The sequence below is a fragment of the Antechinus flavipes genome, chromosome 3 (genome assembly GCF_016432865.1).
Source record: "Antechinus flavipes isolate AdamAnt ecotype Samford, QLD, Australia chromosome 3, AdamAnt_v2, whole genome shotgun sequence".
In the NCBI taxonomy this organism is placed as follows: domain Eukaryota; kingdom Metazoa; phylum Chordata; class Mammalia; order Dasyuromorphia; family Dasyuridae; genus Antechinus; species Antechinus flavipes.
In genome coordinates this window covers 453,610,794-453,638,559 of record NC_067400.1, presented here as the reverse complement: position 1 = coordinate 453,638,559, position 27,766 = coordinate 453,610,794, and positions in this window count along the sequence as shown.

Genomic DNA, 27,766 nt, shown 5'->3' with positions numbered 1-27,766 from the left:
AAACAGGGCTGCTACAAACATTTTGGCACATACAGGTCCCTTTCCCTTCTTTAGTATTTCTTTGGGATATAAGCCCAATAGAAACACTGCTGGATCAAAGGGTATGCACAATTTGATAATTTTTTGGGCATAATTCCAGATTGCTCTCCAGAATGGTTGGATTCGTTCACAACTCCACCAACAATGCATTAGTGTCCCAGTTTTCCCGCATCCCCTCCAACATTCATCATTATTTTTTCCTGTCATCTTAGCCAATCTGACAGGTGTGTAGTGGTATCTCAGAGTTGTCTTAATTTGCATTTCTCTGATCAATAATGATTTGGAACACTCTTTCATATGAGTGGTAATAGTTTCAATCTCATCCTCTGAAAATTGTCTGTTCATATCCTTTGACCATTTATCAATTGCAGAATGGCTTGATTTCTTATAAATTTGAGTCAGTTCTCTATATATTTTGGAAATGAGGCCTTTATCAGAACCTTTAACTGTGAAAATGTTTTCCCAGCTTGTTGCTTCCCTTCTAATCTTGTTTGCATTAGTTTTATTTGTACAAAAGCTTTTTAATTTGATGTAATCGAAATTTTCTATTCTGTGATCAGTAATGGTCTCTAGTTCAACTTTGGTCACAAATTTCTTTCTCCTCCACAAGTCTGAGAGATAAACTATTCTATGTTCCTCTAATTTATTTATAGTCTCGTTCTTTATGCCTAGGTCATAGACCCATTTTGATCTTATCTTGGTATATGGTGTTAAGTGTGGGTCCATGCCTAATTTCTGCCATACTAATTTCCAATTATCCCAGCAGTTTTTATCAAATAATGAATTCTTTTCCCAGAAGTTAGGGGCTTTGGGTTTGTCAAACACTAGATTGCTATAATTGACTATTCTGTCTTGTGAGCCTAGCCTTTTCCACTGATCCACTAATCTATTTCTTAGCCAATACCATATGGTTTTGGTGACTGCTGCTTTATAATATAATTTTAGATCAGGTACAGCTAGGCCACCTTCATTTGATTTTTTTTTTCATTAATTCCCTTGAGATTCTCGACTTTTTATTGTTCCATATGAATTTTGTTGTTATTTTTTCTAGATCAATAAAATATTTTCTTGGAAGTCTGATTGGTATAGCACTAAATAAATAGATTAGTTTAGGGAGTATTGTCATCTTTATTATGTTTGCTCGGCCGATCCAAGAGCACTTAATATTTTTCCAATTATTTAAGTCTGACTTTATTTGTGTGGAGACTTTTTTATAATTTTGCTCATATAATTCCTGACTTTCCTTTGGTAGATAGATTCCCAAATATTTTATGGTATCAACAGTTATTCTGAATGGAATTTCTCTTTGTATCTCTTGCTGTTGGGTTTTGTTGGTGATGTATAAAAATGCTGAGGATTTATGGGGATTTATTTTGTAGCCAGCTACTTTGCTAAAATTATGAATTATTTCCAATAGCTTTTTGGTAGAATCTCTGGGGTTCTCTAGGTATACCATCATATCTGCAAAGAGTGATAGTTTGGTTTCCTCATTGCCTACTCTAATTCCTTTTATATCTTTCTCGACTCTTATTGCCGAGGCTAGTGTTTCTAATACGATATTAAATAATAATGGTGATAGTGGGCAACCTTGCTTCACTCCAGATCTTACTGGGAAAGGTTCCAGTTTTTCCCCATTGCATATGATGCTTACTGATGGTTTTAAATATATGCTCCTGACTATTTTAAGGAAAAGTCCATTTATTCCTATGCTCTCAAGTGTTTTTATTAGGAATGGATGTTGGATTTTATTAAATGCTTTTTCTGCATCTATTGAGATGATCATGTGGTTTTTGTTTGTTTGGTTATTGATATAGTCAATTATGCTAATAGTTTTCCTAATATTGAACCAGCCCTGCATTCCTGGTATAAATCCTACTTGGTCATAGTGTATTATCCTGGTGACAATTTTCTGTAATCTTTTTGCTAATATTTTATTTAAGATTTTAGCATCAATATTCATTAGGGAGATTGGTCTATAATTTTCTTTCTCTGTTTTCAGCCTACCTGGTTTAGGTATCAGTACCATATCTGTGTCATAAAAGGAGTTTGGTAGGACTCCTTCAATCCCTATTTTTTCAAATAGTTTATATAACATTGGAGTTAATTGTTCTTTAAATGTTTGGTAGAATTCACATGTAAATCCATCTGGTCCTGGGGATTTTTTCTTAGGGAGTTGATTGATAGTTTGTTCTATTTCTTTTTCTGAGATGGGACTGTTTAGGATATTTACTTCTTCCTCTGTTAGTTTGGGCAAGCTGTATTTTTGGAGGTATTTTTCTATTTCATTTAAGTTGTCGAATTTATTGGCATAAAGTTGGGCAAAGTAACTCCTAATTATTGCTCTAATTTCCTCTTCGTTAGTGGTGAGTTCTCCCTTTTCATTTTTAAGACTAACAATTTGATTTTCCTCTTTCCTTTTTTTAATCAGATTTACTAAGGGTTTGTCTATTTTGTTGGTTTTTTCATAGAACCAACTCTTAGTTTTATTAATCAATTCAATAGTTTTTTTACTTTCAATTTTATTGATCTCACCTTTTACTTTTAGAATTTCAAGTTTAGTGTTTGACTGGGGGTTTTTAATTTGTTCCTTTTCTAGCATTTTTAATTGCAAACCCAATTCATTGACCTTCTCTTTCTCTATTTTATACAAATAGGCCTCTAGAGATATGAAATTTCCCCTTATTACTGCTTTGGCTGCATCCCATACATTTTGGTATGATGTCTCATTATTATCGTTTTCTTGGGTGAAGTTATTAATTATGTCTATGATTTGCTGTTTCACCCAATCATTCTTTAGTATGAGATTATTTAGTTTCCAATTATTTTTTGGTCTACTTCCCCCTGCTTTTTTGTTGAATGTAATTTTCATTGCATCGTGGTCTGAAAAGGATGCATTTACTATTTCTGCCTTACTACATTTGAGTTTGAGGTTTTTATGTCCTAATATATGGTCAATTTTTGTATAGGTTCCATGAACTGCTGAAAAGAAAGTGTATTCCTTTCTGTCTCCATTACATTTTCTCCAGAGATCTATCATATCTAACTTTTCTAGTATTCTATTTACCTCTTTGACTTCTTTCTTATTTATTTTGTGGTTTGATTTATCTAATTCTGAGAGTGCAAGGTTAAGATCTCCCACTATTATAGTTTTACTGTCTATTTCTTCTTGCAGCTCTCTTAGTTTCTCTTTTAAGAATTTAGATGCTACCCCACTTGGTGCATATATGTTTAATATAGATAGTGCTTCATTATCCATGCTACCCTTTAGCAAGATATAGTGTCCTTCCTTATCTCTTTTAATTAGGTCAATTTTTGCTTTAGCTTGATCTGAGATCAGGATGGCTACCCCTGCTTTTTTGACTTCACCTGAAGCATAGTAGATTTTGCTCCAACCTTTTACCTTTAACCTGCATGTATCTCCCCGCTTCAGGTGTGTTTCCTGTAAACAACATATTGTAGGATTCTGGCTTTTAATCCATTCTGCTAACCGCTTCCTCTTTATGGGGGAGTTTACCCCGTTCACGTTTATGGTTAGAATGACCAATTCTGTATTACTTGCCATCTTGTTAACCCCGGTTTATGCTTTCCTCCCTTCTTTCCCCTTTCCCCCCCTTCCAAGTATTAAGCTTGTGAGCACCCCTTGCTTCTCACAGCTCTCCCTTTTTAGTGTCCCTCCCCCTGCCTTAGAGTTCCTCCCCCTATCTTACCCCTTTCCCTCCCAGTTCCCGTATTCCCTTCCGCTTAGCTTATTCCTTCCCTTTCCACTTTTCCCTTCTCACTTTTCAATGAGATGGGAGAAGTTTCACCATAGATTGAATATGTCTTAAGATTTTTCACTTAAAGCCAATTCTGAAGGCAGTAAGATACCCACTATATTCATCCCCCTCCATTCTTTCTCTCAGATATAATAGGTTTCCTATGCCTCTTCATGAGATGTACTACCCCCACTTTACCCTTTTTCTGGTACAATGTCCTTTCCACATCAATTTCTAGAACAAGGTATACATGTATTCTTTATACTTCTATATAGTCAAAATATAGTTCCCAAGATTAATCTTTACCTTTTTAGATTTCTCTTGAGTTCTATATTTGTAGATCAAACTTTTTGTTAAGTTCTGGTTTTTTCATCAGAAATAGATGAAATTCGCTTACTTCGTTGAATGTCCATCTTCTTCCCTGGAAAAAGATGCTCATTCTCGCTGGGTAAGTTATTTTTGGTTGCATACCAAGTTCCTTAGCCTTTCGGAATATCATATTCCAGGCCCTTCGATCTTTTAATGTGGATGCTGCCAGATCCTGGGTGATCCTTATTGTGGCTCCTTGATACTTGAATTGGGTTTTTCTAGCCGCTTGCAATATTTTTTCTTTCATCTGAGGGTTCTGGCATTTGGCCACTATATTCCTTGGTGTTTTGATTTTAGGATCCCTTTCAGTGGGTGATCGATGAATCCTTTCAATGTTTATTTTTTCCTCTGTTCCTATGACTTCTGGGCAGTTCTCTTTGATAATTTCCTGGAAGACAGTGTCCAGGCTCTTTTTTTCATCATGTTTTTCTGGGAGTCCAATGATTCTCAGATTGTCTCTCCTGGATCTGTTTTCCAGGTCTGTTGTCTTCCCCAGAAGGTATTTCACATTTTTCTCCATTGTTTGATTTTTTTGGATTTGCTTGACTGATTATTCTTGTCTCCTCGAGTCATTCAATTCCACTTGTTCAATTCTGATTTTCAGTGAAGTATTCTCTTCACTCACTTTTTTAAAATCTTTCTCTAATTGTCCAATTGAGTTCTTTTGTTCTGTGGAATTTTTTTCCATTTCGCCAATTTTGTTTTTTAGAGAGCTGTTTTCTGTTTCCAGTTCACTAATCCTATTTTTCAAGGATTTTACTTCTTTATCCACTCTCTCTTTAACTGACTTCTCCAGGCTCTTTTGCCAAGCCTCCCTCTCCTTTTCCAAGCTTCCCTCTCCTTTTGCCAAGCCTCCCTCTCCTTTTCCCAAGCCTCCCTCTCCTTTTCCCAAGCCTCACTCTGCTTTCCCCATTTTTCTTCTAGCTCCCTTGTGAGAGCCTTTTTAATCACTTCTATGAGGTTCATCTGTGCTGAGGAACAGACAATCTCTTCCTTTGGGGATTCACCTGGGGACTGCCTGTTTTTAGTCTCCTCAGGATTTAGAGTCTGCTCTCTATCTGTATAGAAGCTGTCAAGGGTTAAAGTCCTCTTCAGCTTCTTGCTCATTCTGTCTATTAATCAGAGACAAACTACCAAAGAAAAACAGAAAAAACTGGAGTCTTTCTTTGGGGGGGGGCTGGGTGTGTTATCGAGCTTCCTCTACAGACTGCAGGGGGCAGCAGTGAGGCACTAGCAGGACTGTGTGCACGTGCGCTCTGAGATCCCAGAGTGTGCTGAGTCACTGAGGGGGGGGAAAGGGGGGGCGGCCAGGTCCTGAGAGACTCCAGCTGTTTTGGGTTGTATTCTTCAGCCCCGGTGTTTTTAGCTTCTCTGCTGGGCTGCTGACTTGCTGCCGGAGGAAAGTATCCAAACCTGTAGCGAAGCTCTCCCCGCAGAAACGGCTACGATCACTCCCCACCCCCTCTCCAGTCTGCTCCCGTGCTCTCACTGCCGCTGCCCTCAGCCTGCGCCCGATCTAAAACCGCCCCAGCCCTCCAGTAAAGACAGACCTTTCTTGGCGAATCTCAAGGATGGCTTCTCTTGGTAACTGTTTGTGGGGTTTTTTTTCAGTCAAGTATTAATTCAGAGGCTTGTAATGAAATGGATAGTGAGAGAAAGCATGGAGCTTATGCAGCTGTGAGCCTCCTCTCCGCCATCTTAACTGGAAGTCTCAGGAATACTTTGTTAAGCTCCTCAAAGTATGTTTACCTTCTAGGGGAAGTCTAATACACTAATTGGATATTTGTGTGTTTATATTGCAGCTAATTGGTCTAGTGGATGGAGTGCTGGATCTAGAATTAGGAAGATCTGAGTTCAATTGTGATTACAAACACTAGCTGTTTGATCCTGGGCAAGTTACTTAACCACTTCCTGGCCTCAGTTTTCTCAACTGAAAAAAAAGAGTTGAAATGAGATAATACTTGTAAAGCATTTGGCATAGTGCCTATTATATAGTAAGTGCTATCTAAAGGCTTGCTAACTTTCCTTTTATATATTTTTATTGGAGGCTAGGGATACAAAGACAAAATTTAAATCATTTCTGTCCTCAAGGGGTTTCCAATTTACTGCACAGATACATCATCTACCAAAGGATATACATAACTTGTGACCCAGTCCTTCTCCCCTTATAAGGCTTTTCCATGAATTTTTTTCATCTTAAATATTTTCTCTGTCTGTGTGTTTGTGTGTATTTGTGTGTTTTCGTGTGTGTGTGTGTGTGTGTGTGTGTGTGTGTAAGAGAGAGAGACAGAGAGAGAGAGGCAGAGAGACAGAGAGAGAGAGAGAGAGAGGCAGAGAGAGAGAGGGACAGAGAGAGAGAGGCAGAGAGAGAGAGAGACAGAGAGACAGAGAGAGACAGAGAGAAACAGAGACAGAGAGAGAGAGAGAGAGAGAGAGAGAGAGAGAGAGAGAGACAGAGAGAGAGAGAGAGAGAGAGAGAGACAGAAAGAGAGAGAGAGAGAGAGAGAGAGAGAGAGAGAGAGAGAGAGAGAGAGAGAGAGGCAGGTAGAGAGACAGACAGAGACAGACAGAGAGGTGAAATAAAGGGTGTCATATGCTTGCTATGGATTTACAACCTTGAAAATCTCTAAAAGAGCCAAGACTCTATTAACTCACATTTGGGAAACTTTGACATGAGCTATTCAATAAATATAAGAGATTTTCAGAAGAGGAAACTGGTCTTGGGAACTAAAATGATTTGAACCAGGCTCCTTTAACTCCAAATTCAGGAGTCTTTCCCCTAGACCACAATAATTCCAGGGACATGAGATCTTAAGATTTGGAAGTTCATGTAGTATAACCCTTTTCTATTTTTACAAATAAGGAAACTGAGTTCAGGAGAGGTGAAAGTTTGCCTAGAGTCACACAGTTCACAAATCCTAGAATTTGAATCCAGATCCAATTTTGTTTCTATTTTTTCTCTTCCATGGTAAATTTCTACTCCATCACTTATTAATTAGCTTGATGAGTTTAGGCAAGTACTGTATTATATCTCAATCTCAGATTACTCATCTATAGAATGGGAACAATAAAATTTGTTCTATTTACCTCAGAATGGGATTGTGGAGAAAGTGTTTTTAAACCTCAAAGCATTATGTAAATGAATGTTTTGAGTTGTGAACTGATTCTAGGAAGTTCTATCAAAGTCAGATCCACAAAATACATTGCCTTAATTGTGTTTAATGTTTTGGATACTTAATCTTTTCCTTTCCCCCTCAGCTAAAAGCTTTTTTAGCATCCAAAAATATAAGGATAAAAAGACTTTTATTAGATAAGAAGAGAGGAAACTCAGCTGTTGCCTACAGTTATTGAATTGTTAATAGGTCCCTTGCGATTTCTAATAGGTTTTTTTTGTTGTTGTTGTTAAAAAATGAAAACTAAAATAAATTCTAATATAGTGAGAAAGAATTTGGCCTAGACTTTAAATGCCTGAAGAACAAAAAACGAGAAGGTACCAGGTAGAAACCGCAGGTTTTTCACTGATGACTTTTTGTGGTGGTGGCAAAGTTGATAATGAAGAAAGTCAGCACTCAGGAGAGAAGCAAAAAGCCAAAAATGAATGGAGTTATGATTTCCAATCACATGCCTACGGATCTGGTCCAGTATTCCCAGAGCTGGAGGCCAAAGAAGAAGGAGGAAGAAGGAAGGAAACAAGTATTTATTAAGAACTCAACATTGGAAATTAAAAAAACAACAACAACAACAACAACAACTTCCCATAAGGAGCTTATATTTTAATTGGGAAAAAAAAACATATAAAAGGGAGGTGAAGAGTGGAGGGAAGAAAGAGGAAGGAAGGTAGTTGATGTGGGTTTTTAAGTTCAGAAAGTCAGGAAGAAATCCAGAAGAAGAATGAAGACAGACTGGTCTGTGCCTTTCCACAAAATGGAAGAGTAAACTCACCAATGGGAAAAGGTGGACAGAAGATAAGAGGAATATTTAAGATCAATGAACAGGCCAAAATGGTTTGTAAACTATTCTAGGGCAAGGATGATCCAAACACTGAAGGAAGTTCCAGGATGCACCAGCAGCACAGAAAGCATGATTTTGAAGTCCAAAAATCTGGGATAAGGACAGGAGAAGAAAGGAAGTAGCAAGTTTCATCTATTCCAGTAATCCTGCCCTGGTCAGAAAGGTAAGCAGGACCAGAATTCTGTCTCAGCAATACTCTGGGTAATTTTTACAAAGGTAGGAAGGATGTCATATGGTTATGGCATATTCCATCAAATATGTGTGCTATAGAGCTCACTGCTACATTCAAGCATCTAGATGTTGTAAAAGAAATCAGGATGACCTGAGTTCAAATTTTGCCTTAGACACACTTACTATCTGTGTGACTTTGTATAAGTTACTTTATCTCTCTGAGCCTCAGTTTCTTCATCTATAAAGTACATATTTAGCACATATTTATGTGGCAGGCACTGTACTAAACACTGGAAATACAAAGATAATTGTCTTTAAGGGGCTTATATTCTAATTGGGGAAGAAAATATAGAAAATAGATATGGAAAAAATATAAAATATATAAAACATTATCTCATAGTATTTTAAGAATAAATAAGCTGAAAATGCTTTATAAATTTTAAAGCACTATGAATGCTTGCTATCATTATTATTTATTGCATTTGGCTTTACTGTATAACTGCTAGTATTATTTTTCATTTTGTAGAATTTGTTTTGATCCATTATTTATTCAGTACCGCTGCTGATGGGTCACAACTCTTCTAAATCTCAAATCTAGCCAGAATTAGACATAGAAAAGATAAGACAAAAAGACACACATTTAAATTATGAAGTAAGATAACAACAAGGAATTAAATTAAGTAACAAACTTTCCATCAATCATTTCCCAAAACATTTCCTCTTATGCCTTCAGTTCTAAGGGGGTGTGAATCCCCTTTATCTATGCTTTCCCAGATATTCATTAGCACAAATCAGAAAGCTAGGAAACTTTTGAGTTTAGTAACATGCCCATTTAATGAATTCTGGAACATCAAGATCTAATGGATGCTGTCATTTCAGAGTACTAAAAAGGTAACATTGGTAGGATCAGCAGAAGGCTGTTGTAAGTTAAGATAGGAGTTGGAGCAGGTGCAGGGTTCCAGCTCTCTGTCCATTTCCTAATTCAATTTCTGGTTTTTTTCTCCCCTCTGTCCAATATCTTTGCTGCTCATACTTACCTATTTCATTTCTCCTTTTCTTCCAGAGCCTTCTGATATTCTCTCAATCATTCCTGTACAGGCTGGGGTGAAAAGGCAAAAGCGTTCCAGATCCCTTAGTATTATAGAGAGGGAAAAAAACAATAGATTGTAAAAACTATGCAAAGGGCTGGACTCATTTATCTCTAATATCCTTTCTAGCTGGTATGTTCTATGTCTAAGAAGTCCTGAAGTCCAAGCCACCTAGGGAGAATTCTATCGAAATAATTTTGTTTTGCTTGAATAGTTTCATTTGAATAACTCTATTCTTAAGTTCAATAGTAGAACATTGATTGGATTAGAATCAGAGTTCATAGTATTGTTTTATTTCCCATCCTCTAGTATAGTGTCTTCATCTTAGTAGGCACTTAATAAATGCTTACTGATATTGATTTTTCTCTGAGATAAAACATTTCCATAGGAATGAAAATCAATTTGAAATCTGAAGGGGTGCATGGGCATGCCTTTGATCAATCCTGCCCAATCATACTTAAAATGCCATCTCCCCCCTTTTCTACCTAGTAAATTCCCTTACATCATTCCATGACTAGCTCAAGATCCACCTTTTAAATTTTGTAAGAGAAGATAATGAACCAGGTAGGATTACTGGAACTTCCTTCAATGTTTGGATTAGAATCAGAAAAATGAGTTCAAATCCAATCTCAGATCCTTACTCGCTATGTGACTGAACAAGTCACTTAACTTTGCCTGTTTCCTCACCTGTAAAATGAGCTGGAGAAGAAAATGGCAAACTATTCCATTATCTTTGCCAAGAAAACCTCAAGTAGGGTCACTAAGAGTTGGACATGACTAAAACAATTGAACAATAGCAAAATAGACCCACAGTAGCCTATAAATATTTTTCTTTCCCCCTCTACACCGCTTCCTCTCCTAAAATCTGCCTTGACTTTCTGATCCCAGTTTTCTTTGGATCTTTATTGTTGCAGGATTGTCAGCTTCCCCTTCATAGGCCCAGTGCAAATGGGGGACTTCAACATGGCAAAGCTCAGTCAACAAATCAATTCTCCCCAACCACTAAGATTTAATCACTCATTCTTACTAATTTTTAAATAAACTGACAAAAACCAATAGTGTATATCTTCTTTAAGGAGATACAGAGTTTAAAACAAAAGCTTATCTTCTTCCTTTTTTGAATTGGTCTGGCAGTTTTTGAATCCCTACTTATAGAATCATCAAAGAGGTTGTTTGTCCATGAGGAACAGGAATTCTGGGAAATGATGCCATGATTTGGACTTATTAAGTGAGGGAAGGCTGTGCAAAGTCACCAGCTTCACTTTCTCCTCCAGAGCCATCTGGATTCAGTGGCAAAATATAGATCAGGACTAGAAGTGGAGGAAGAGATTATAATTTCCTATTATTTAGGATAACATTTATTTTTAAATTTAGCATTACTAGTGTCTCTGAAGCTTATGAGGCTCTCATACTCTCTCCTTTTACTCCCTAGGGCAAATTGAACAATGAAACAATTAGAAATTCATCAAGTCCTAATGGCTGTACCCTTAACCAAATGATCATTTGAAGAATCTCAAATTGTCTGGGAAAAAAGGAAAAAATGATCAGAGAGGCCTGACATTGGAAATTTGAAAGCATAATCATAGATAGAAAAAGAGGTTTTCTGTGCATAATTTCCCTTGTACTTTGATCAGTATATTGAGATGCCATGGGGAGGAGAAGCTGAATCAGCAACAACAAGTTGAAGGAGCAAACAGCTTGACTTTGTTCAGAGTATCCCCTAGAGCTGAATTCTCTAGCCAGAAATCAGGAAAAAAAGGTGCAATTAAGCACATTGAAATAAAGAAACAAAACAAAATATCCACAATAAGTCTTTGCCTCTTAGAGGTTGGAAGTCTATTTTACAGGAAACAGAGGCTCCTCAGACTTTCCTCAGCTATGGGGTTAATAATAGTATTCTTTCTGGGAATGGCAGTCCAGAAATTAGCAATAACTATCATTATTAATTTCCTGAAGTTACTAGTCCATCTTTGTGTAAGACAGAAGAGAATTTAAGGTTTCCATCTGGTATTTTAGGAAGATCTTGCAATCATCCATTCCATTCAGCTTTTTGGATTCCTGGGGGGATTAGGATGAATTTACCAAACCGTGTACTGGTACTGTATTTCATACTAGGAGTTTTCATTGCAGTGATTATCTTATCTTAAATTTAACCTGGCTAAAGCCAGAGACACTTCATTAAATGAAATAACAATCGACTCATCTGGACTTGACTATTTCTAGCAATGATTCTTTCTCCTCATCTCTCATATCAATGTGGTTCAGCCCTGGGAATGATATAGTGGAAATCCCAATCGTAATAAAGGCCCCAATACTTTTCAAAAAACTCCAGGCCACTCCAATATTGAGAATAATGTAGTCATCTTAGTGATGTAGCTATTGGGAGTCATGTTATATAACTTTAGACAATATGTGTGAAAGAAAGGGAGTTGTACCTAATGTCTTTATTCCACTAAGTTATCCTTCAAGGATATCTGGTTAATCATCCAAAAGCCTGGCTGCTATCTCTTACCTGGACCCAAATTATGAACATTTCTTAGTTTAAAGGACCTTGTGGTTGAAGGATTTCCACTCTTCCTGAGCAGGCACACTATACATAATACATAATCTCCAGCACCCTCCCTGACTCTTCCCTAACTCTCTAAAATAGCCCTTGTTTCTCCTTTTCCTTCCTTCTTCTAACTTTTAAATAGGGCTTCTTCACTTTTGGCCCTTTCTAGTCCCTCTTTGGTTAGCCTGGGTGCCTTTACAAAATAAAGCTTTCCTTTTGGCTATAAGAGCATCTCTGGGAGTTTTTCACATTCTGAACCCCTCTCCCAAACTAATGCTTCATCAATATCTAGTCAGTTATCAAAGCTTAATTCCTGATGTCTTTCAAATCTACTCTTTTCTTATTGTTCTCACTGCCACAGGCAGGATAGCTATAAACTAAAGAGAGGTAAATTGCCTGTTTTGTTGCATTGTTCTCCTGGTGGTGAGGCATATGAAGTATTGAAAGTTGAAAGTCAAACTTTAAAACAATTGTTTCCTCTATAAACTTGACACTTTTCTACCACGGCCAATAGCAGCAATACCATATTTCCACCAAAGCCTGAGGATACTATCTTCATTTGCTTCATAACAAATTTGACATTTAAAATGGATTATGTCTTTTCTCAAGTCTGTGAAAGATTTCTGGTAACTAAATCATTTTATCAATGACTACAAATTTAGTCTATATTTAGGACAAATAGGAATTCAACAGATTTGCCAAAGGAATATAAATTTACCTAACTTTTTTTTTTCCAAACCAAAATTTGCATTTAATTCTTTTTGAAAGATTTAGAAGAACCAAAATGGCAGGTTAATCTGGATATATTTCTTTTGGAGGAAATTAACTTCCTTGCCCCCCTTCTCCCTCTTCTTTCTTTGGTCTTTTGAAAAGTTCATCAGCTGTAAATCCTAAAACTTAACACGGGAAGAAAGGCTTCATGATTGAAATATTTATCAATATTTTTAGTGTTTCCAAATTTTTTTATCCCTCTAATAGATTACTTTATGGCCTCTACTCTACAGAGTTTGTTCCCCTTCTGGGCAACTGGAAGAGCCAAATGAGAAGCAAAGTTAGTGATATGGGGGCACTGTTATTCTTAGGGTCTGCCTCCTCTATTGTATTGTAAAAAGAGATATTGGGTGAGGTAGTCATGGTGATTAACTCTCCTGGTATATGCTATTTCCTCCTCTCTTTCTCAAAAGCATCTTACTGTTTCAGGGAGTTTGAATTATCTGCTCCATAAGTGGAATGAATGACACTTGACAGAGTGTCATCCTATTGAAAGGAAAAGAAAGAATTTAGAATATAGACAAACAGCTGAATATGCACACATAATACACAATCCACATACATACACACAAATGTCTGGTGTATAACATGATACAATGGTAATCAATAACATATGAAATCAGATATAAATTCCAGAAAAAATGCAAAAAGAAGAATTTTGAACTTCTAACAATGTAAAAAAACCCTCAGAGCCTGACCTGACACAAGATTAAAAGAAACCTAAATAATATGCCTTTGTCACTCATGACATTCTATCTCTGTGCCCCCCTTTTTTATTCTCTCAAACACCCACCATACTTTGAATTCTCAGTAGCACATAGCATGAGCTCAACTTTGCATTTTCTTTCATTTGTGGCAGCCTGGGAGTGAGAGATGGGTGGTGTATGTGTAGAGGAGAGATTGGGGCAGCTGGTAGCATGGTGGATATACCTCTGGACCTAGAATAAGAAGGACCTGAGTTCAAATGTGACCATAGTTTCTTTCTAGCTATGTGACCCTAGAAAAGTCACTTAATTTTTGTTTTCCTCAGTTTCTTCAACTGTAAAATGGGAATAACAGTAGCACTTGCATTGCAGGGTTATTGTGAGGATCAAATGAGATTATATTGATAAAAATACTTATTCTTTTCCTTTCCTTTCCCCTTTCCAATTTTTGGAGAAGGTTCAGATATATTGAACAGTTTAGTATAATTAAAATATACTAAATATTTTTATTAAATATTTAGAAAATAATAAGGAAATACATGTTCTTATGCTAGACTTTGGGGAGTCTGACTGGACAGCCTGAAAACTTCAGTTCATAATGATTAAAAATACTGGATATTATTTACACAGCAAGGATTTATCTTAAATCCATAGAAACATCTTGCTCTTGTGTAAGTCTCTTTGAACTTCAATGCTACCTCAGCTGGGGCTCCAGAAAGGGGGAAGATCAGCATTGACTGACACAGTGACTGCTTTGTACCAGATTGCTATTTCACTAACAGCTCTCTTTCCATCATTGTTCTGCTGTCACTTTCTTCTGTTTCTAGCTCAGGGTCTCAGGATTTATTGTTTTAAAATTGGAAGGAAACTTAGAATTGTACCTTATTTCATAGATGAAGAAACAGAGGGTTTCTAATAAATAACAGGACACAGAATTGACATTGGATCTTCTTATTCCAAAGCCAGAACACTTCTCCACAGTATTGAAAGAAATAATTCTCCCTTTTTTACACAAAAATAAACCTCTGTAGGTTATTCAAGCAGACTCTGAAGTACAGGGCTGATACTAAGAAGGATTCAGATATGTTCATGAATGGATTCTAGCTCATTATGTTTTATTCTGACAGGTCTGGGAAAATATGCATTCTCCCTCTTGTCATACAGGTAATATGGATATTGATAAGTTTCTTTGATCAAGGTAATATAGATATTGATAAGTTTCTTTAAATAAGATTTACTGGCTTGCTCACTGTTACATATCCTAAGACCCTCATTGGAATAAGCCTCTGACTATAATGTTCATTTTCTTATTTGTTAATCAGTCAAAGTTGATTGCTACCTTCAAGAATACCCACTCTTCCAAGGACATATAAACATGAACCCACTGCCATGACAAATGTCTTTGGTCCCCTTTTAAATAATTTGCTAACATTATCAATAAGATGATTATAATTACCCATAAACTATGTCTCTTCCACTTTTTAAATGTCACAGTGTCCAGCTCCCTCCAGAGCTGGTATATTCCCTATTCTTTCTGCCCTCTTCACTGCTTTCTAATGTTTTAGTCCTAATAATGATTTTAAATAGCTCCACCTGAGAAGACATTCCATTGGAGCATCAGTTGACAATGGCTTCTGGTTCTTACCTCTGGGGCATTAAATGTTCCTGTTATTGTTTGGTCACTTCCAATTCTTCATAACCCTGTTTGGGTTTGTTTTTGTTTTTGTTTTTTGGCGAGGATTCTGTAGTAGTTAAGGCAAACAGAAATTAAGTGGCTTGCTTGCGATTAGCTGGTAAGTGTCTGAAATCAGATTTGAATTCAGGTCTTTCTTTCTAGGAAATGAGACATTGAGGGAGACATTTGAAGTATGAGGAGACCATTATTTCTTTCCTAATTACTTAATTTCCCTAAAGACAAAATATCTCATCTGGAAAATGGTCAAGTCAGTAAGTCAAAAAATTTATTAGGTATACATGCCAGGTACTGTGCTAAGCCTTGGAGATGGCCATAAAAAAGTTAAAAAAAACAGACCCTGATTTTAAGTTGCTCACAACCTAATGGAGGATATAGCATGCAAATAGCTATGTACAAATTATATCTACATATATATGTAGAGGACAAATTTGAAATCATCCAAGAAATAGATAGTAGCATTGATTTCCTTCTATCATTTTTAAAAGAAGAAATTATCAAAGATGAAAAATGGGGCCAATAATACCTTTAGTATCTAGCTCCTAGGAGTGATGTGATTGTGAAATAAGATAATATGTGTACAGCACTTTAAACATTTTATAATCATTCTATATATGTATGTCAGCTGATATTAATATTTATTTAAAAACGATTGCTTAAGTGTCTACTATGTGAGACATTGTGCTAGATACCACAAGACAAAAAGATAAAAAAGAAATGGTCTTAATCCTAAGCAATCAATCAGAGAGAGAAAATCAGAGAGAGGTACAAAAATACCTAGAATCAATATTTCGGAAGGCATGCCCAATTTTGATTAAAAGGATTAGTAAGGACTTCATAGTAGTATTTGAAATGATCTCTCTGGTAGATCATGACTTCCATGACTTCCATGTCTGCCTACTACCTGTAGAATAAAGACAGATGCTCTTTAGCTTTTTATTTAAAACTTTTAGCCATCCAGCACTAGCCAACTTTTCCAGGTTTATTGCATAAATACTCTTCTTCACAATGAAAAAAAAGCCGTATGTTAAATCTAATATCATAGGACAACAATCTCTCCAACTCCCCTCTGATATCTTGTGAAGCTGGCCTTTTTGTGTGTTTTTCATACAAGATGTTCCATCTCCCATTGGTCATCTTATGGTCAAGGAATGAATTCCCTCTTTGTCTCATCCTTCCTTTAAGGAAAAAAAAAAACTAGTATTTGCATATTATTGCACAGCACTTTACTTATGCTATCTCATTTCAGCCTCAAAGAAATGTTGTGAGGTAGGTACTATGGTTATCCCCATTTCACAAAGGAGGAAATTGAAGTTGAAAGAGATTAATAAACTTTTTAAGATTCTGTGGGAAAATTTAAACATATTTTCCTGACTCCACATTCAATACTCTATCCATTGAATAATATAGTTACACAAGTAAAGGAATAGCTCAAGCACAGTGTTCTATGAGAATTTTTACCTGATCCTCCCCACTATTGTTCTTGTTCCCAAACTATGTTGTGTTTAATTACTTTGTATATATTTATATTTATGCTGTATTTATATGCATACTTATTGACTAGCTCTTTAGAAAATAAATTCCTTGTAAACAGAAGTAATTTCATTCTTCTTATACCCTCCAATGCCTCATACATTATCTAGCATATAGAAGGTGTTCCATAAGTTAATTATCGATTGATTGTTTATGTTTCTGACAAACTGCCATAATTTTCATTCTATCTTGAATACCTAGGCTTCATTCCCTCCTAAGTCCACTGTGTAGAATCTCTTACCTTCCTCAGGATTCAGATCTTGTGTGACTTTTAGACAATGAAAAAAATGCCATCAATAAAAATTTTTAAAATGGAAATATCTTTGCTATCAAAAGAATCATTTGCACCTTAAAGCATTGCTTATTGAATTGCTGAGTATAAAAATATCTCATTTGATAGGGGAAAGATTAGTGGTGTCTGCAGTGCTATCTATTGATATTATTGAAATAATGCTTTGGAAATCTATCTAAAGTAGCTTAAAATATTTCCATTTGCAAATAATACTGTGGAAAAAAGAATTGTCCTTTTATTTGTGATTTTTCTTTTTCTTTTTTTTTTTTTTACTATTGTCTTTGTGCATAATTAACTAAGAAAAAAATCTTATTTTGCATTGCAAATAGATGAAGCAAAGGATTATTTAAAGGTGCACATTTGTTTAGATATGTATAATATGTTGTTGCAACTCATGCTGGGAAGAGTTGTTATTTTGCATTGATACATCAAAAGAAATGTTTAATAATTGATAGATTTTTTTAATGAAAATAATAAAACTTGGGAAAATTATTTTGGGCTCTCCGTTGTTAGAGCTCAACATCAGGATGAAACCCAGGTCTGCAAACTCTAGTTTAAAGTGTGGTCCTTATGAACTTCGGACACATTGCATTTTTCATAGAAATCATTGAAAATAATGCTCTTGGGAACATTGTGGGATAGTAGGATAGAAACTCGGGCACTATTATAGCACAATATTCTGATTTTTCTCATGCCAAAGTACTTAAAAGGATTGAGTCTTTGAACTAAAATGAACAAATAACTATCTCTCTTAGTGATAACAACAACGATGAAGTAAATTTATTTTATGACAGAAATTTCCAAGTGAAACTTGAATGTTTATGTATGTGTGTGTATGATTTTGGTACATTTTTATTTTTTATTTGTTTTAAAAATATTATTTATTTTAAATATTCTTTTTTTTAATCAAGTCCCAGACCTTCCCATCCACTGAGAAAACAAATAATATCAATTTTATATAAGACATTATACAAAACATAGTTCCATATTAATCACATGGCAAAACAAAGCCAAAAAAAGTGAGAAAATTATACTTCAATTTGCACTTACAATTCACCAGTTTTCTCTCTGGAGGTGGATGGCTTTTTTTTTCCCATCATGAATTCTTTGCAACTTTCTTGGATCATTTTATTCATCACAGTAGCTAAGTCTCTTACATTTGATCATCATGACAGCATTGTTGTTTCTTACTTTACTTTGCTTTGCTTCATACGCCTTGCCATGTTTTTCTGAAATGCCACCTTTGCCATTTTCCATAGCTCAATTATACTCCATCACAATCATGTGCCATAAATTGTTCAGGCATTGACCAATTGAAGAATATCCCCTTGACTTCTAATTCTTTGCCAACAGAAAAAGAGCTGCTATAAATATATTTGTATATATAGGTCTTTTTCCTTTCCTTTAAAAATTTATTTGGGTTATAGATCTAGCATAGATCTAGCATAGGTATTGCTGGGTCAAAAGGCATGCACAGTTTTATAGCCTTTTAGACATTCTCCAAATTGTTTTCCAGAATGGTTGGAATACTTCAGTTCTCCACAAATAGTCTATTAGTGACCCTATTTTCCTCCATTCTTTCTAGATTTGTCATTTTTATTGGGTGTGAGATACATTTCTGTAATCAATGCTTGAGGGCACATTTTCTTGTGACAATATATAATTTTGATTTATTTCTTCCTGAACATGCCCTGTTTATATCCTCTGACCATTTATCAATTGAGGAATGGCTCTTCTTTTTATAAATTTGACTCACTTTTAAATTCAGTATATATTTGAGAATCTAGGCCTTTTTTAGAGAAATTTTCTGTAAAAATTTTTTTGATATTATTTCTTTGTCTGTGTTACCTTTTAACAAAAATTTCTGTTTCAAATGTGTCTGTTATAAATAACATATTGCTGATTCTAATGTCTAATCCATTCTGCTCTTTGCTTTTGTTTTATGGGTGATCTTATCTCATTCACATTCACAATCATGATTACTAGCTGTGTGTTTCCCTCTATCTAAGTTTCTTCTGTTTCTTCTTTCTCTTTTTTAAATCCTGGTCCTTCTTCTAAAGTATGTTTTGCTTCTATTTCTATTTGTCTTTCCATCAGGCCTACCCTCCTTAATCCATCCTGCTTTCTCTTATCTCCTTTTCCTCCTTTTTCTTTAGTGGATAAGTTACATATACACAATTGAGTGTCTCTGTATGTGTGTATTAGTGTGTGTGTGTGTGTGTGTGTATGTGTGTGTGTGTGTGTGTGTGTGTGTGTGTGTGTGTACTTTTTTTGGAACCATTTCTTATGAGAGTTGAGGATCATGCATTGCCTGCTACTTCCTTCCACTTTCCCTTTTATTGTAAAAGCTCTTCCTGGTATGACTCCTTTGTGAGAAAGAAATTTCCCATTCTGCTTCTCCCTTACCCCTTACCTCAATTCATCCCTCTTTCTCATCTATTCATTTTTTTGTTTTCAAAATCATTCCAACATGAAGCCAAGATGGCAGAATAAAGGCAGGAACTTGCTCAATCTCTCCCCCAAACTGCTCCAAATTCCTTTAAATAATGACTCTAAATAAATTTTAGAGCATCAGAGCAACCAAAAAGATGGAGTAGAACATTTTCCAGCTGAAGGTAACTCAGAAAATCAGCAGAGAAGGTCTGTGACATCAGGGTGGGAGTTCAGGGTGTAGTCCCTGTGGAGGGAAAGCTGGTTGCAGCCCCAGCCCCAGCCCTCCCCAATCTCTGAATCAGCGGCAGTGCTGGTAGCTACTAGACCGCTCAGCCCAGGGACACCAAAGCAGATCTGGAAGGTCAGCAGAAAAGGTCTGTAGAGCCAGAGTGGGAGCCCAGGGCACAATCCCAGTGCAGGCCCTGCCCAGTCCCAGATCCAGTTCCAGCCCAGACTGCTTCATCAGCAAGGCAGGACCTCTGAATTAGCAGCAGTGCTGGAGGCTTCTGAACATCTCAGCCCAACGATACCAGGGAGGACTCAGAAAGTGAATGGAAAGGGTCTATGGCAATAGGTGTCAGTCTGGTGTGCAGTTCCAGCACAGCCCTGGTCACCAGAGCCCCAGCCCTGGCCAACACGCTACATCTTACAATTATTGTGGGTGGGAATACAACTAACAGCTTCAGGGCAGAAAAAAATGCTTGTGTCAGATACCTGGAAGGATTTCTGAAAAGAAATGCACAAAACCCCTGAAGCTTGGGACAATGCATCCTCCACTCTGAAAACAGAGCCCCACTTTAACAAAGAATCAAAAGCAGAGTATAGGCTAGGAAAATAAGCAGAAAAATTTTTTTAAAAAGTTTCTGATCATTGTAAGTTATTATGAAGAGAAAGATCAAAACACATACTCAGAAGATGATAAGTCAAAATTCCTATACCCAAAGCCATCAAGAAAAATAAGAATTGGACATGGAAGAGCTCAAAAGGGATTTTGAAAACCAAGTAAGAGAGATAGAGAAAAAAATAGGAAAAAAATTGAGAGAGGTGCAAAAGGAAATACAAAAAGCTATTAAGAAGAAGAATGCCTTAAAAAGCAAAATTGACCAGTTGGGAAAAGATGTGCAAAAGCTCACTGAGGAAAATAATTCTTTAAAAAATAGAATTGAGCAAATGGAGCCTAACAAATTTACAAGAAATCAAGATACAATAAAACAAACCCAAAAAAGTGAAGAAATAGGAAAAAATATGAAATATCTCATTGGAAAAACAACTGATCTGGAAAATAGATCCAGGAGAGATAATTAAAAAATGATTAGTCTATCTGAAAGTCATAATTGAAAAAAAGATCCTGATCATTATCTTTCAAGAAATTATCAAGGAAAATTGTTCTGGTATTCTAGAACTAGAAGATAAATTAGAAATTAAGAGAATCTAACAATCATCTCCTCAAAGAAACTCCAAAATAAAAATTCCCAGGAATATTATAACCAGATTCCTAACTCCCAAGTTAAGGAGAAAATATTGCAAGCACCCAGAAAGAAGCAATTTGAATATAGTAGAGTCACAGTCAGGATAATACAAGATTCAGCAGCTTCTACATTAAAGGACCAGAGAGCTTGGAATATGGTATTTTGGAGAGAAATGGAGCTAGAATTGCAACCAAGAATCACCTACCCAGCAAAACTATTTGAATATAATCCTTCAGAGAAAAAAGTGGTCATTCAATGAAACAGAAGATTTTCAAGCATTTGTGATGAAAAGACCAAAACTAAACACAAAATTTTATTTTCAAATACAGGATTGTGAGAAAGCATAAGGAGGTAATCAGGAAAGTAATCATATAGGACTTAATAGGATTTATCTATTTACATTCCTACATGGGAGGATGATATTTGTAATTCATTAGAATGTTCTCATTATTATGGCAGTTAGAAGAAATATATGTAGACAAAAAGCATGGGTACGAGTGAAGAAGAAATATATGTAGACAAAAGGCATGGGTACGAGTGAAGGGATAATCTTTTTTCAAAAAAAAAAGATGCAATTAAGGGGTAAGAGAGAAATGTATTGGGAGAAAGGGAAAGGGAGAAGTGGAATGGTGTAAACTATCTGGTATTAAAAAAAAGACCAAAAAAAAAAAAAAGCTTTTCCCAGTGGAGGGAAAGAGGTGAAAGAGAAGGTAAGTGAGTGAATTCTCATCAGAATTGGCTCAAATAGGAAATAATATACATACTCCATAGGGGTATAGAAATTTATCTTACCTTGCTGGAAAATAGGAGAAGAATAAGATATGGGAAGTTAGGGAGAGTGATAAAAGAGAGGGCATATTGGGATACAGAGTGGTCACTAGCAAAACACTTTTAAGAAGAGATAGGGTGAAAGGAGAGAGAGAAAAATAGGGGGAACAATGGTAATTGTAAAAAAAACTGAAGCAAATTTCTCTGATGGAATATTTTTGTTATCTGGGAAATGATGAGCAAGATGCTCTCAGGAAAAAAAACAAACCTGTAAAGTCCTCCATGAATAAAGTGAAATATACTGTATACAAAATAATAGCAATGTTCTGAGATGACCAGATGTAAATGACTTTATTATTTTCAGTCGTATAATCATTTACAACTACTCTGAAGGACTGAAGATGAAAAATCCTATCCATACCCAGAGAAGGAACTGATTGTGTCTGAATACAGATTGAAGCATTTTCTGTTTCTCTCTCTCTCCTTCCTTCCCTCCCCACTTCTCTTTATTTTTAACTTAATTTTTCTTGAAGGTTTTTATTTTCATTATGATGGGAAATTTATGTTTTCTTTCACAAGTTGACTTTTATGGAAATGTTTTGCATAGCTTCACATGTCATTTCTTAATTGTAGGTGGGGATAAGGGAGAGAACCTAGAACTCAAAGATCTTTTAAAAAATGTAAAAAAAAAAAAAGCTTTTGAATGTAACTTGGGGAAAGTATTAAATAAATAAATAATTCACCTAGTCTATATGAAGGATAGATTGCTATATTGCTCCTACCATAAATGAGCTAAAGGAGACAAACTTGACAGCTTTGGAACTAATATGCTAAATGTTTTAATATTTTTTAAAACTTTGAACTATAAAAAATGGGTTTGTAAAAATGGAGATTCTTTTTTGACGTACAACCTTTTTTTCCTTTTATTTGTGTATAGAAATACTCATATCTTTTGATATATGCCATACTTTGAATAATATTCTGTAAACTATTGGAGCAAATACTTTAATGTTTTGTTTTCTAAAAAAAAAAAAAAGCATTCTAAAGTAATCAACTTACACTTGAATCCTCTATCTATGTAGGCTGCCTCTAACTGCACTAAGATAAAGTACTTAGGAGTTACCTATATCAGATGATATACATATCCCATACAAGAACATAAACAGTTTAACTTTATTGAGTCCCTTATTATTACTCTTATATTTATCTTTTTATTCTTTTCTTGAGTTTTGTGTTTGAATTTCAAATTGTCTATTCAGTTCTGCTTTTTTCATTAGGAATGCTAGGAAGGCCTCTATTTCATTAAATAATTTTTTTCCCCTGAGGATTACATTCAGTTTTACTGGGTAGTATATTCTTGGTTGAACTACTACTAGTTCCTTTGCCTTCTTGAAATATCATATTCGAAGCCATCTACTTCTTTAACATGGAAGGTGTTAAATCTTGGATGATCCTGATTGTAGCTCTGTTTCTTTTTGGCTGCTTGCAATAGTTTCTCCTTTACCTGGAATGTTTGGAATTTGTTTATAATATTCCTGAATCTTTTTCAAGAGGTAACCTTTCAATTTCTCTTTTGCTCTCTGAATCTACAATATTAGGGCAGTTTTTCTGGACAATTTCTGAAATATGATGTCTCAGCTTTCTTTGATAGTGGTTTTTAGGTAGTCTAATGACTCTTATATTATCTCTTTTTGATTTATTTTCCAGGACAATCACTTTCCCAATGAGAAATTTCATTTATTCTTTTTCCATTCTTTTGACTTTATTGAGTATGAACCTTTCTTGAAGGTTCATGGAATCATTTAACTTCTACTTATTCAATACTTAATTTAAAGAAATTATTTTCTTTAGAAAGCTTTTGCATCTCTTTTTCTACTTGATCAATTCTGCCTTTTTAGGAATTCTTTTCTTCAGTAAATTTTTATACTTTCATTTCCATTTGGCCAAATCTATTTTTTAATGAGAGTTCTTTTTCTTCAATAATTTTTTGTGTCTCTTCTACTGTTAGGTCAATTTTATTTTTTAAATTGTTATTTTCTTTAGCATTATTTGTACCTTTTTAAAACCAAACTGGGTGATTCTCTTTTCTTTTTTATTTGCTTAATTCTTTTTTAAATTAACTTTTTTCACTAGTATTTTATTTTTCCCAATAAATACAAAAATAATTTATAACATTTATTTCTGTAAGGTTTTGTGTTCCAAAAACTTGCTCCTTCCCTCCTCCATTACCTCCCTCCTCAAGCCAGCAAGCAATTCAATATCAGTTTAATATATACAATCCTTCTAAATATATTTCTATATTTGTCATGTTGTACAAGAAAAATCAGACCAAAAGGGAAAAAACATGAGAAAGAAAAAAGCAAACAAGCAAACAAAAAGGTGAAAATGTTATGCTTTGGTCTACATTCAGTCTTTATACTTCTCTGTCTGCATATGGATAGTATTTTCCATTGCAAGTCTATTGGAATTGTCTTGGATCCTCTTATTGCTGAGAAGAGCTAAGTCTGTCACAGGTGATCATCACATAATTTTGCTATTACTTATTATTCTCCTGGTTCTCCTAACTTCACTCAGCATCAGTTCATTTAAGTTTTCCCAGGTTTTTCTGAAATCACCTGTTCATTATTTCTTATGTACAGTAATTTTACATTACATTCATATATCACAATTTATTCAGGCATTCCTCAACTGATGGACATCATTCAATTTCCAGTTCCTTGCTACTACAAACAAAAAGTTGCTACAACATTTCACACATGTGGGTCATTTCCCCTTTTTTATGATGTTTTTGGATACAGGCCCAGAAGTGACACTGCTGGATCAAAGCTTATCCTTAGTTTTAGAGCCCTTTTGGCATGGTTCCACATTGCTCTCCAGAATGGTTGGATCATTCTCCACCAACAATGCATTAGTGAGCCAATTTTCCTACATCCCCTCCAACATATGAATTCTCTTTTCAAAAGTTTTTTACATTCCTCTCATTTCTTTCCCCATTTTTTCCTCTACTACTGTTATCTCTTTAGCTGTTATTGGAATTTTTGTGGGCCTTGGGTTCAATTAGCATTTTTTTACTTTCAGACTTTGCTTATAGTTGTTTTCACATTGTTATCTTCTTTTGAGTTTATGTCTTGGTCTTTTCTGCCACTGTTAACTATTTATGGTCAAGGCTTTTTTTGTTTGTTTGTTTTGTTTGTTTTGTTTTGTTTTTGGTCATTTACTAGTCTATTACTTTACTTTGAATTTTATTTTGAAATTGGACTGCTCACTTAGGAGTGGAAAGGTACTGTCCTAAACTTCAGGCTGTTTTTGTGCTACTATTTTTTGAGCTAATTTTGGGGATCTGCAAATTTTCATTACTTCCAAGGTGTTTTCCTGGGAGAAATGTGCTCACTGCTCTTTTAGTCTTTGCTCTGTCTTTATCCAGAAAGGACCCTTGCACCCCTGCAGGCACATATAATAGTACTTCTCTTGGCCCCGTAACTGTGATCAGAACTCCTGTCTGCTTCCTTGTTAAGCAATTGTCCCTCACCACCCTGGAAATGTGACCCAGAACTGCTTATGTGCAATAGAGTAGCCAGTCAGTGCTAGAAAAAGATCCTTTGAAATATCTTTTTGATCAGTTGTTTGATTGCTTTACCATCTCTGGACTGGGAGCTCTTCAAGCTGTTGTGCCACAGTTCTCTTTTATTGTCCTGACTCAGTTTCTTTAAATTGATTCTGCCTCAGTTTCCCTAATTGTTCTACTTTAGTTTCCCTAAAGTGTTCTGCCTCAGTATCCCTAATTGTTCTGCCTCAATCTCCTTAGTTGCAAACTCCCCCTACAATTCATTAAGATTAGTATAACTCAGAAGTTATAAATTGTCAATATTTAAACTCAAAAAGGGGGAGTCCAGACTTTCTGTCTCTAGCTAGACACTTTCTTACCTCCCTGTTAGTAAGAATTTATGATCCTACCCCTCAATCTGTCAGAACTGGATTGATGGTTCTTGCTTGGAGATTCCTGCTCACCAGAGTTTGGACTCCACCCCCCTGCCTTTGTTTAGCTACTATGTCATAGCTATATATGTCATGGAGAACTCACATTGGCTGCTGGATGCTGGATTCTTGGAGAAGATAGTCTTATTCAGCCCTGGGACCAAACCATGGATCCATTTGGTCCTAGTATATCTCTCCCTTTCAAATAAATTATTAAAAACACTCTATAATTTTTATCTTGCCTCAGTTTCTCCGGCATTACAAAGCTATGGCTGATGCTGTTTCCATTACAAGACTGAAACCTGGTGCTCCTGCCATGCTCTCGGCTTGCATCACTCTGGTATTACAGATCTCTCTTGCAGACATTCTGAGTTGTCTTAGACTGGATAATTACTTCCCTCTGAACTTTTGTCAATTCTGAGACTCCAAAATTTTATTTGTGGCATTATTTTAAAGTTGCTTGGAGGGGAATTAAGAGAGTTTAACTGGGTCCTGGCCTGTATTCTACCACCTTGGCTCTATTTGTAAATATTTTAAAATATTCATACTCAAAATCAGTGAAAAGTCCTTAAATTCATACTCTGATCCAGAAAAATAAAAAATAAAAAATAGATCTATACACAATCATTTTACAAAATAAATATTTGATGTATTTCTCAATTAAAACCATTATCCTACAAATAAGATAAAATGTAAAAGCATGCTTATTAATCAACTGAGCAGCACACAGAGCAACCCTTTTTTTACTTTAAAGATCTGGATATTTCTAAATATTTATGAATGAGGAAATAATTTGCTTTGAAAAAATATGACATATTTAGTCTCGTTCCATTTGAACTGAATTGTTAGCAGTTAAAATATCTTTAAATAAATATCGGAATAATCTAATTATATTTTGGATATGGGTGAATGAAAAGTTTTCTGATTATCAAACAAAAGATTCTATACCACTTGTGGCATCTTATTTATGTGAAGTGGTGTTTTCCACTCTGCCTATTATAAAGATAAAATATCAATTCAATTAATAGTTGAACAGAATTATGATTAGCTGTGAGTGGTACTATATTTTCTTCTTAAATTTTTTTCATTAAAAACATTTATTTTCTCTTCTTAAATTCTTATCCTTACTGAAAAGAAGAAATATGCTTTAAACAAAACAATTTTTCTTATAGGCCATATAAAAAAGATACGCTTCATTCTGAATCCTGAGTCCATCAACTCTATTAGGAAGTGGATAGCATTTTTCATCCTAGGTCTTCAGAATCATGATTGGTCATTACATTGATTAGAGATCCCAAGTCTTTAAAAGATATTTGTCTTTATAATATTGTTGCTTTTGGATACATTGTTCTTCTGGATCTCTGTTCACTTCATTCTGCATCAGTTTTAAAAGTCTTTCCAGTCTTCAGAGTCCTCTGAAACCATTGATGTAATATTTTCTAATAGCACAATTAAACTTCACTGTATTTACAACCTGATTTTTTTTGCCATCACCAAATAGGTGAGCACCAATTTAGTTTTCAGTTTTTTTTGCCACACTTAAAAAATGTATCTTATCTAAGTAAGTAAATTTACCTAATTACCTAGTGTTTAAATGACTAAACACCTAATTGATTGCCTGTGTTGAGTACTTAAATGTCAATACCCTAAGTACATAGGTACCTGATCAACTGATTATTTAAATTTCTAATTACCTGCTTTCTTAAGTGTTTATGTGCCTAGAAGTAGGAAGTACCAATGACTTATGTCCTTAGATGCCTATGTCTCTAAGGACCAATGTTTTAAAGCACATATTACCTATATACCTAACTCCTTAAATAAGTGAGTTATATATTATCTCTAGGTAACTCATGGCTTGTTATGCAAGATATAGAAATGGTAAACTAATTATTATACCCATATAATAAGATATTTATTGCATAGGCAAAATATTTTACTTATTCTACTATTTATGAAATGCACATAAATACACAGATATAAAAGTACATAAATATCAGAGAACCTAAATATCTATTTAATTAAGTACCTAAGTACCCAATTACCTAAGTACCTAACTGTCCTAGTACAGTGACTTCTACATAGTACACATAGTTGCTGCTTAATACATTTTCCCTGAATTGAATTCAAATTGAATCTTATTACTG